We start from the raw sequence: 11,990 nt of genomic DNA on the forward strand, positions 1-11,990 counted from the left end.
GTGCTGGCCCTTGCACAGCAGCTCTTTGAAGGGCTCTGGCTTCCTCTCCCAGCCCCTCTGTCCAGAGCTTCACTACTTTTTTTCCGGACACCTCAGCTGCTTGCGTTTTTAGCAGACGGCTGAAAACAATAGACGATTCACAAGTCAATGCGACTGCTTCAGTTTGATCGCATATTGTCATTCATCTTCTCTGTGAGGACCCAGTTCAGCGTTGATGCCCCCTCTCCCTTGTCTGTTCAGGCGTCCCCCTCCTAGACTCATAGTTCTGGAAATAAAACCCGGCGTCACTGGCACCAGTAACCACCTAATAGCTGCATCTAACAGACTCTCATTTTCTTAAAGTTACTTATTTCTGATTTTTCAGTGTAATGCTTTCTCTTTTTAGAAAACAAAGGAGGAAGAGGAATGAGGGAGGTGGAGGAGGAAGAAAACAAGTCCTGTGTAAAAAGCATCATCCAAAGATAGCCATGGTTAACAATATCAGATGTTCACGTCAAAAATATGATATATTTGCCAATTTGGAAATGCACTGATTATAGTTTGTTCATGCCCCCCTTCCCTTTGGCTTTTCTCATGTGAGCATTTCCTCATGTCCTTAAATATTCTTAGTGGTTTTGTTTTGGTTTTTTAGTGGCTTCATAGTTTTGCAGCATACGGAATAATGTAACTATACCCCTATTCTTATATATTTAGATGATTTCCAACTATTCCCTATTTTAAATCTGTGATGAACAGGAGCCTTTGTACATAATTTCTAGTCCCAAGATTTCAGATGCAATCTTAGTGATAGGATTATCTTAAAGACTTTTTACCCCCAAATATTTGGATTAATCTTCCTTTCTTGTTAACCCAAATTAAATTTAAATCACTTTGTCTAATTTCAAAATCAAACCTTAGTTATTTTGATCTATGGTTGCTTAGTCTAGTGAATTTTTGTTTTTTTATTTCGGTAAAGTTTTCTAGTTCAGTTTTAGAATTTAATTCAAGGTAGTTTTATATTTTAGTTTATTTTGTGAATGGAATCTTATTTCTATCATATTTTCTAGCTGGATATTGCTGACATAAAAATGTTGATTTTTATAAGCTAATGTCATTTGGATTCACTTTACCGAATCTCTTATTAGTTCTGTTTTCAGTTGATTTTCTTGGGTTTGTAGGCAAATACTACAACAGCCACATTGCAGTGTATGTCCAACAACTTGCCTTATATTTTTTGATGCTTTTGTCAGTATGATATATCCCTTTAAATTCCACTTTGTGCTTTCTACCTCATTAGAGCCCAAAGGACCAACAGCAGAACCTCTGTAGCATCTGGTCCACACAATACAGACAGAGGAGAGATGGGGGAAGACAAAGTAGCTTCTGATGTCTCCTGGGCGGGCATTTCAAGAGGCAAAGTCTGAGTGGGTGCTATAACTGCAGCTCCCCTGGGGGGCGTTCCTCCTAATGTCTGCCAACAGGTTGGTCACCCATCACTTCTTGTGGATGACGTGCGTTTTCATCTTTTCTTTTGTCTTCACTAATATTGGGAGAAGCTGTGCCAGGGCCCAGGAGTAAACTAGAGTCGGTGAATTATTTTCCATCTTCATTTTACCTGACTTTCTGGGCCTTTTGATGCTGTTGCTCCCTCCCTTCTACCTTTAACATGTTGTGTTTGCTTCTGCCACACTACCTTGCCCTGGTTCTGCTTCTGCTTCTCTGTTCCCTCATGTCTCGAACCTGGAATCCCAGGCCCACCTCTAACGTGTGTCAGCGCCCCCAGGACTCTGTCCCTCCCTCCTTCTATTCCAGACACTCTCCACGCGAGAGCTCAGACTCCAATAGCTCCAATGAGACAACTCTGCTGACGACTCCTGACTCTGTATTTCCCACCCCATCCAGATCCTGGGCTACAGAACTGTATCAGCAGCCTTCTCTATACTTCCACCCAGTGCCCCACACACAATACTGAAGCCACCTGCTCTCCTATGGTTCACAGCTCAGTGACCAGCACATCACTCGAGCCAGGAACTTGGCAGCCATAAGACTCCTGATTTTCCTCACCTGGGATATTCCTCCAGGACACTTCCTGACCATCTTACCTCCTTCGGTGTATCTAATGCCCATTTCTCTTTATCCTCACTCCCCATCCCTTAGTTCAGGCCTCACAAACTGAACTGCCTCAGTTATGCCACATTTGATGCTGGGAACCCCAGGAGATGTTTTGGGATTTGGGGATGGTAACTCCAGGGGACCTGGGATTGAGGTCTGGCTCTGCTACAGATTAGTCACATGACCATTGGACAAGTCTCCTGACATGGTGAATCTGTCTCATAGGTTGGACAAATGAGAGTGGGGATTAAAATGACAGGGCACAATATAATTTTCTGAAAGGACATAGAAGAATATAACTGCGATTAACACTGAGGTTAAGATAAGGAAGAAAACATAACAATGTGAATACACTTAACACTATCGAACCGTACACTTAAAAGTAAGTGAGATGGTAATTTTTTAAACATCTTTATTGGAGTATAATTGCTTTACAATGGTGTGTTAGTTTCTGCTTTAAAACAAAGTGAATCAGCTATACATATACATATATCCCCATATCTCCTCCCTCTTGCGTCTCCCTCCCACCCTCTCTATCCCACCCCTCTAGGAGGTCACAAAGCACCGAGCTGATCTCCCTTTGCTATGTGGTTGCTTCCCACGAGCTATCTAGTTTACATTTAGTAGTGTATATATGTCAATGCTACTCTCTCACTTCGTCCCAGCTTACCCTTCCCACTCCCCGTGTCCTCAAGTCCATTCTCTACGTCTGCGTCTTTATTCCTGTCCTGTCCCTAGTTCCTTCGGAACACTTTTTTTTTTTTTTAGATGCCATATATATGTGTTAGCATACAGTATTTGTTTTTCTTTCTGACTTACTTCACTCTGTATGACAGATTCTAGGTCCATCCACCTCACTACAAATAACTCAATTTCGTTTCTTTTTATGGCTGAGTAGTATTCCATTGTATATATGTGCCACATCTTCTTTATCCATTCATCTGTTGATGGACACTTAGGTTGCTTCCATGTCCTGGCTATTGTAAATAGAACTGCAATGAACATTGTGGTACGTGACTCTTTTTGAATTATGTTTTTCTCATGGTATATGCCCAGTAGTGGGATTGCTGGGTCGTATGGTAGTTCTATTTTTAGTTTTTTAAGGAACCTCCATACTGTTCTCCATAGTGGCTGTATCAATTTACATTCCCACCAACAGTGCAAGAGGGTTCCCTTTTCTCCACACCCTCTCCAGCATTTGTTATTTGTAGATTTTTTAATGATGCCCATTCTAACTGGTGTGAGGTGATACCTCATTGTAGTTTTGATTTGCATTTCTCTAATGATTAGTGATGATGAACATCCTTTCATGTGTTTGTTGGCCATCTGTATATCTTGTTTGGAGAAAAGTCTATTAAGTTTTCTGCCCATTTTTGGATTGGGTTGCTTGTTTTTTTGATATTGAGCTGCATGAGCTGCTTATAAATTTTGGAGATTAATCCTTTGTCAGTTGCTTCATTTGCAAATATTTTCTCCCATTCGGAGGGTTGTCTTTTTGTCCTGTTTATGTTTTCCTTTGCTGTGCAAAAGCTTTTAGGTTTCATTAGGTCCCATTTGTTTCTTTTTGTTTTTATTTCCATTTCCCTAGAAGGTGGGTCAAAAAGGATCTTGCTGTAATTTATGTCACAGAGTGTTCTGCCTATGTTTTCCTCTAAGAGTTTTAATGTGTCTGATCTTACATTTAGGTCTCAAATCCATTTTGAGTTTATTTTTGTGTATGGTTTTAGGGAGTGTTCTAAGTTCATTCTTTTACATGTAGCTCTCCAGTTTTCCCAGCACCACTTATTGAAGAGACTGTCTTTTCTCCATTGTATATTCTTGCCGCCTTTATCAACAATAAGGTGACCATATGTGCATGGGTTTATCTCTGGGCTTTCTATCTTGGTCCATTGATCTATATTTCTGTTTTTGTGCCAGTACCATACTGTCTTGGTTACTGTAGCTTTGTAGTATAGTCTGAAGTCTAGAAGCCTGATTCCTCCAGCTCCGTTTTTCTTTCTCAAGATTGCTTTGGCTATTGGGGGTATTTTGTGTTTCCATACAAATTGTGAAATTTTTTGTTCTAGTTCTGTGAAAAATGCCATTGGTAGTTTGATAGGGATTGCATTTGATCTGTAGATTGCTTTGGGGAGTATAGGCATTTTCACAATGTTGATTCTTCCAATCCAAGAACATGGTATATCTCTCCATCTGTTTGTATCATCTTTAATTTCTTTCATCAGTGTCTTATAGTTTTCTGCATACATGTCTTTTGTCTCCTTAGGTAGGTTTATTCCTAGGTATTTTATTCCTTTTGTTGCAATGGTAAATGGGAGTGTTTCCTTAATTTTTTTCAGATTTTTCATCATTAGTGTATAGGAATGTAAGAGATTTCTGTTCATTAATTTTGTATCCTGCTACTTTACCGAATTCATTGATTAGCTCTAGTAGTTTTCTGGTAGCATCTTTAGGATTCTCTATGTGTAGTATCATCATGTCATCTGCAAACAGTGACAGCTTTACTTCTTCTTTTCCGATTTGGATTCCTTTTATTTCTTTTTCTTCTCTGATTGCTGTGGCTAAAACTTCCAAAACTATGTTGAATAATAGTGGTGAGAGTGGACAACCTTGTCTTGTTCCTGATCTTAGAGGAAATGCTTTCAGTTTTTCACCATTGAGAACAATGTTGGCTTGAGTTTGTCATATATGGCCTTTATTATGTTGAGGTAAGTTCCCTCTATGCCTACTATCTGGAGGGTTTTTATCATAAAAATGGGTGTTGAATTTTCTCAAAAGGTTTTTCTGCATCTATTGATATGATCATATGGTTTTTATTCTTCAATTTGTTAATATGGTTTATCACATTGATTGATTTGCATATATTTAAGAATGCTTGCATTCCTGGGATAAACCCCACTTGATCATGGTGTATGATCCTTCTAACGTGCTGTAAGATTCTGTTTGCTAGTTGTTGAGGATTTTTGCATCTATGTTTATCAGTGATATTGGCCTGTAGTTTTCTTTCTTTCTTACATTCTTGTCTGGTTTTGGTATCAGGATGATGATGGCCTCATAGAATGAGTTTGGGAGTGTTCCTCCCTCTGTTATATTTTGGAAGAGTTTGAGAAGGATAGGTGTTAGCTCTTCTCTAAATGTTTGATAGAATTCACCTGTGAAGCCATCTGGTCCTGGGCTTTTGTATGTTGGAGGATTTTAAATCACAGTTTCAATTTCAGTGCTTGTAGTTGATCTGTTTATATTTTCTATTTCTTCCACGTTCAGTCTCGGAAGGCTGTGCTTTTCTAAGAATTTGTCCATTTCTTCCAGGTTGTCCATTTTGTTGGCATATAGTTGCTTGTACTAGTCTCTCATGAGCCTTTGTATTTCTGCAATGTCACTTGTTACTTCTTTTTCATTTCTAATTCTGTGGATTTGAGTCTTTTCCCTTTTTCTTGATGAGTCTGGCTAATGGTTTATCAATTTTGTTTACCTTTTCAGAGAACCAGCTTTTAGTTTTATTGATCTTTGCTATCGTTTCCTTCATTTCTTTTTCATTTATTTCTGATCTGATCTTTATGATTTCTTTTCTTCTGCTAACTTTGGGGTTTTTTTTGTTCTTCTTTCTCTAATTGCTTTAGGTGTAAGGTTAGGTTGTTTATTTGAGATGTTTCTTGTTTCTTGAGGTAGGATTGTATTGCTATAAACTTCCCTCTTAGAACTGCTTTGCTGCATCCCATAGGTTTTGGGTCGTCATGTTTTCATTGTCATTTGTTTCTAGGTATTTTTTATTTCTTCAGTGATCTCTTCGTTATTTAGTAGTGTATTATTTAGCCTCCATGTGTTTGTATTTTTTACACATTTTTTCCTGTAATTGATATCTAGTCTCATAGCATTGTGGTTGGAAACGATACTTGATACGATTTCAATTTTCTTAAATTTACCATGGCTTAATTTGTGACCCAAGATGTGATCTATCCTGGAGAATGTTCCATGAGCACTTGAGAAGAAAGTGTATTCTGTTGTTTTTGGATGGAATGTCCTATAAATATCAATTAAGTCCATCTTGTTTAATGTACCATTTAAAGCTTGTGTTTCCTCATTTATTTTCATTTTGGATGATCTGTCCATTGGTGAATGTGGGGTGTTAAAGTCTCCTACTATGATTGTGTTACTGTCCATTCCCCTTTTATGGCTGTTAGCATTTGCCTTATATATTGAAGTGCTCCTATGTTGGGTGCACAAATATCAATCTTCTTGGATTGATCCCTTGATCATTATGTAGTGTCCTTCTTTGTCTCTTGTAATAGTCTTTATTTTAAAGTCTACTTTGTCTGATATGAGAATTGCTACTCCAGCTTTCCTTTGATTTCCATTTGCATGGAATATCTTTTTCCATCCGCTCACTTTCAGTCTGTGTGTGTCCCTAGGTGTGAAGTGGGTCTCTTGTAGACAGCATATATACAGGCCTTGTTTTTGTATCCATTCAACCAGTCGGTGTCTTTTGGTTTGAGCATTTAATCCATTTACATCTAAGGTAGTTATCGATATGTATGTTCCTATTACAATTTTCTTAATTGTTTTGGGTTTGTTATTGTATGTCTTTTCCTTCTCTTGTGTTTCCTGCCTAGTGGAGTTCCTTTAGCATTTGTTGTAAAGCTGGTTTGGTGGTGCTGAAGTCTCTTAGCTTTTGCTTGTCTGTAAAGGTTTTAATTTCTCCTTCGAATCTGAATGAGATCCCTGCTGGGTAGAGTAATCTTTGTTGTAGGTTTGTCTCTTTCATCACTTTAAATATGTCCTGCCACTCTCTTCTCGCTTGCAGAGTTTCTCTGAAAGATCAGCTGTTAAGCTTATGGGGATTCCTTTGTATGTTATTTGTTGTTTTTCCTTTGCTGCTTTTAATATTTTTTGTTTGTATTTAATTTTTGATAGTTTGATTAATATGTGTCTTGGCATTTTTTTCCATGGATTTATCTTGTATGGGACTCTCTGTGCCTCCTGGACTTGATTATTTCCTTTCCCATATTAGGGAAGTTTTCAACTATAATCTCTTCAAATATTTCCTAGTCCCTTTCTTTTTCTCTTCTTCTTCTGGGACCCCTATAATTCGAATGTTGGTGCATTTAATGTTGTCCCAGGCGATTGTAATTTTTATGTTATGTGTATTTTTACCACAATAAAAATAAAAAATACGATTAATGGAGAAGGGAAAAACGAGGGGCATGGTGGAATGCTTTGTAAATAAACAAGGGAGGATTCACACGCTAAACCTATTTATTGATGGATCCTCTTAGTCCATTGCTGAGATAAAAGGGGAAGCAAAAGAGCGGGAATATTTGTTGAGCCCCCCCAGTACATGCCATGCCCTGTAGGGGGCGCCATTCACGCACCACATCCTTGGATCCTTGGGGCTCCAAGTTGCCAGCTTTCCAGAAGGTAGGGGAGGATCCCAGACCCACATCTCCAGAGGACGGCTGAAATGGAGCCTGACTACCCAGACCCTCCAACCTGTTTCCATGTGCCTCTACATTCCTCCTGGGCCCAGTGTCCCCAGACTGTCTGTCTCTGAAATACATTATGCAAATCCCAGCTAGCCCAGTATCCATAGAAACCAAAACCTCCCATCTTCCTCGGCCTGTTCCCCAGTGAAAGAAACCCACCCAAGAGACACCCACAAAAGAGGACTGACAGCGCCCATAGGAGCACTTCCCCTGTGCTGAGGAATCAGGCTTTCACAGCCAGTGATCCATCTTGCTCAGTCCACTAGTCGTGGCTGGGGAAGGAATGGGTGACACAGGCGCATGTGAGAAGATGCAGTTTCTTTTTGAAAACTGAAGTGACCTGCTTCAGTCCCCACCACGAACAATCAACAGTCATCTTCTGCCCAATCCAACAGCTCTGCCGCCACAGAGATCATATTCACAGTGCATGCGAGTCAATATTTGATATCATTTTATTTTATTATTTTTGGCTGCACAGCATGTGGGATCTTAGTTCCCCAACCAGGGATCCAACCTGTGCCCCCTGCATTGGAAGCGTGGAGTCTTAACCACTGGACTGCCAGGGAAGTCCACTGACATCATCTTTAACCTCCCACAAACAAGCACATGAGCCATCTGTGGAACATGACAGTACAATTTTATTGTGCATGATTGATTACTAATCTTAGGAACAAAGTTTCAAGACCTGCTGCTCTCTGGAATAACTTTTCTATCCTTCACACATTACGACTCATTCGTTTTCTTTTTCTCCAGACTCAAACATGAGGCAAGCCTTCTGGTACCACTTGCAGGGTCTTGGATACTGGTCGACAGCAGCACCCTAAATCAGCAGCCCCTACTGCGTGCAGGATCCCAGCCTTTGCTAGGGACACAAATTATGAATCACAGGACATTAGAACTGGAAAAGACCTTGAAAAAATCATGCCCGTGTCTTCGTTTCCCCGTTTACAGAAGAGAAGTCGAATGGCTTTATCTGAAGCCACAGAGCTATGGAGTAGCAGAGCCAGGGGAAACAACGGTAAACTATCAACGGCAAAGTATATGCCAGACCCTATCCTAAGTGCTTTACACATTTGCTCACTTAATCTCATAACCACCTTATGAAGTAGGTTATTATCTCCATTAATCTTAAGATATCATCTCCATCCTTTCACATGATGAAACTAAGGCACTGAGAAGTTAAATAACTCTCCCAAGGTGACACAGTGGCTGAGGCAGAGTTTGAATCCAGGCTGCCCATCCCATAGCCCAGCCTCTTAACCACTAGCTATGTAGGTCACTGGACACCTTGGTGAGGATTGAGATTTTAAAAACATATGTTGAGGTCTCAAGTGTAAGTTTTGTCTTCCAATGTCAGGAGCAACTAAATTCCACTTTGTTTTTCCCTGTTTTAAAACCCTAGGGTGAAATAAACAATGAAAAGCTGAATCCACCAGTGAACTGACTGCATGAAAATATCCATAACAAACCTCCCCCTGGAGGGGAGGAAATTATTTGAATAACATCCTTTATTTTGAGTGTTCTCCTCTTGTTGGGTTGCTTAGAGATACAGATCTAGAGTATCTGCTTTTAAATTACAGTGTATTGGGGGAACCAGAACATACTCATAAAACAAGAGTATTGCTGTACATAAAATCTCTCTGGAAGGATTTTTCAATGGTAATGACTGCCCACAAGGAAGGGAGCTGAGTGTTTGGGCAGAAGTGGGAGACTGTTCTAGAACCTTTTGTACCTTTGGATTTTACAGCCACATAAATGGATGATCTAATCAAACAACACACACAAATTAGAGACAAATGGTCTTTCTGTGTGTGTTGCATGTCTATACATATAAATCCTAGTCTTCTCGGTCATCACAACATAACCATTTTCCCATGTTACTGAAATTTGTCATAAACATAAGTTTTGTGTATACAATCTTGTTACAAGTCTCAAGAAATCTGAGCGCTCCCAATATTGGATAACTTACATTTCTCAGGTTCCTTTGGGATTTTTCATTAACATGATTCGTAAGGTCAACATTCAAAACCTCCCATTTTCTGAAGAATTAGCCAACAGGTATTAATACTATGTTTAGGATATACCACATGGCATTTGTACACTGAAATCCCCACAGCAGCCTGAGGTAGGTATCCTAATCCTCATTTAGATGAGGGAGCAGAGGCTCAAAAGGCTCAGGTAGCTCATGAATCATTAAGTCAACCTCCAGCCTGGATGTCACATTGAGCAGGAGAGTGAAATGGGGGCTAGTGAGAGAGGGAGGCGGCAGTAGGAGGGCTCAAGGGAAGAAGGAACGGGCTCTTGGACTAGGGCTCCTTGTCAGCAGGACAAATGCCCAAGCCGGAGCCAAAATCCAGAATCTGGAGTCTCTGAGCTTAAGGGCAGTGTCAAAGGTAAGAGATCTAGGATACACAAGCAACGAAAGGAAAAATAAACTGGACATCGTCAAAATTAAAACTTTTGTGTTTCAAAGGACATCTTCCAGCAAGTGAAAAGACAGCCCACAGAGTGGCAGAAAATTTTTGCAAATCATGTATGTGATAAGGGACTTGTATCTAGAAAGTATATAAAGAAGTCTTGCAACTCAACAGTAAAAAGACAAAAAGCTCAGTTAAAAATGGGCAAAGGATCTGAAGTCAGTTCTCCTAAGAAGATAAACAAATGGAGAATAAGCACATGAAAAGAGGCTTGATACCATTAAGCATCAGGGAAATCCAAGTCAAAACTACAATGAGATACCACTTCACACCCCTAGGATGGCTAAGTTAAAATACAGACAATAACAAGTGTTGATGAGAATACAGAGCAATTGGAACCCCCATACCCTGCTGGTAAGACTATAAAATAGTGCAGCCACACTGGGAAGTCCCTGGCAGTCCCTCAGAAGGTTAAACAGAGTTACCACATGATCCAGCAAGTCTACACCTAGATACATACCCAAGAGAACGAAAAACCTATGTCCACACAAAATCTTGTACTCAAGTGTTCACAGTAGCGTTATTCATAACGGCAAAAAGTGGAAACAATCGAAATGTTTCCACCAACTGAAGAATAAATAAAATGTAGAATATCCATACAATAGGTTATCCAATAATAAAAACAAAAAAGGTGGAATACAAGGTGAATGAACTTTTGTTTACAACAACACTGAAAGGAAAATGTCAAAAGACAAAGTGGGCTTTAGCTCAAATATCATTTTTCATTTTGGTAAAAAGGGCCCTAGGCTATGCAAATTATCCTCTAAGAAAACCTCTTCCAACACCTAAGGTGGAAAGGAAAAACATTTTTTATAAGTTTATTACAACTAACAAAATAATTTCAGGTCAAGATTATTATGTAGAAATTATATTTGATGGGCTAGATAAATACTTTATGGTAGAAAGTGCACACAGGACTCAGATGTGTTGGCTGCAAAGTGCCTTGAGCTTTGCTGAGTCTGAGAGCCTTTAGCAGGGCCCTGCTCAGCTCATACCTGTTTGCCAACATCCTCACCCCCTCGCCCACGCCTGCTCTTCCTTCACTCAGTGGCATATCCTACCACGTCCCTCCCCATGGCTGCCAATGGTGTACACATCCCATTTATAACCAATATTTAGTTCTGAATCATCATTTCTGCTTAAAATGTCCATTTCTGTGAACTAGGGCACACAAACAGGAGAAAGTTTGTGAGCCCTTGGTCAGGAAAGCGCCCCATTAGAACACTGCTCCAGTGGGAAAACATTTCCTTTTACAGTACTGTCCCAGGACACAGTGAGTTGACAATTAAAAACTCTCTGCAGGCAGGTATGAGGAAGAAAAGGTGGAGGTAGGAGTCTGTAGGCATGGCAGAGGGAGAAGAAATCAGGATGAGAACACAAAAGCCAGGAGAACAAGAACGAGCAGGCTGAGGTCAGCAAAGACAAGAGCCCTGGAGCTCCCTCCCTCCTTGTACTTCCCCTGGACCGCGTCCCCTTCCTTCCTTCCTAACTGAAAGGGCCCCTCTTTCCCTCCCTTCTGTACCTTTGTGAGAAGAATCAGAGGAAGATGCTCCACACAATTACAGAAGGGCACCACCTTCCAGGCCTACAATCTCATTGCAGATGAGGAAAGTGAGGCCCACAGAGGGAACCATGGTTTTTAAATTGTGTGTTTTTAAGTGCTCTGGAACCTCTGTTCACAGGAAATCATCCAAGAAGTGTAAATCAATAAATCAGAGCCGAGCTGATGGGCAGTCTTGCCCCCAACCTCACCCTGAAGGGCCCCAGGGAGGCCCCTGGAGCAGTTTTAAATACTGGTATAAAGTGACAGACAAGCCTAGCCATGGGTCCTCCCCAAAGCCATGGCAATGGTCCTGTATTAACTGTATTTTCTTCTTTTCTGTAATCTTGACACTTTGGCATCTGGGGCTTCTCCGGCTAGCAAATTCCTAGATACAGCAAACAA

This window comes from Delphinus delphis, chromosome 6 (genome assembly GCF_949987515.2).
Source record: "Delphinus delphis chromosome 6, mDelDel1.2, whole genome shotgun sequence".
In the NCBI taxonomy this organism is placed as follows: domain Eukaryota; kingdom Metazoa; phylum Chordata; class Mammalia; order Artiodactyla; family Delphinidae; genus Delphinus; species Delphinus delphis.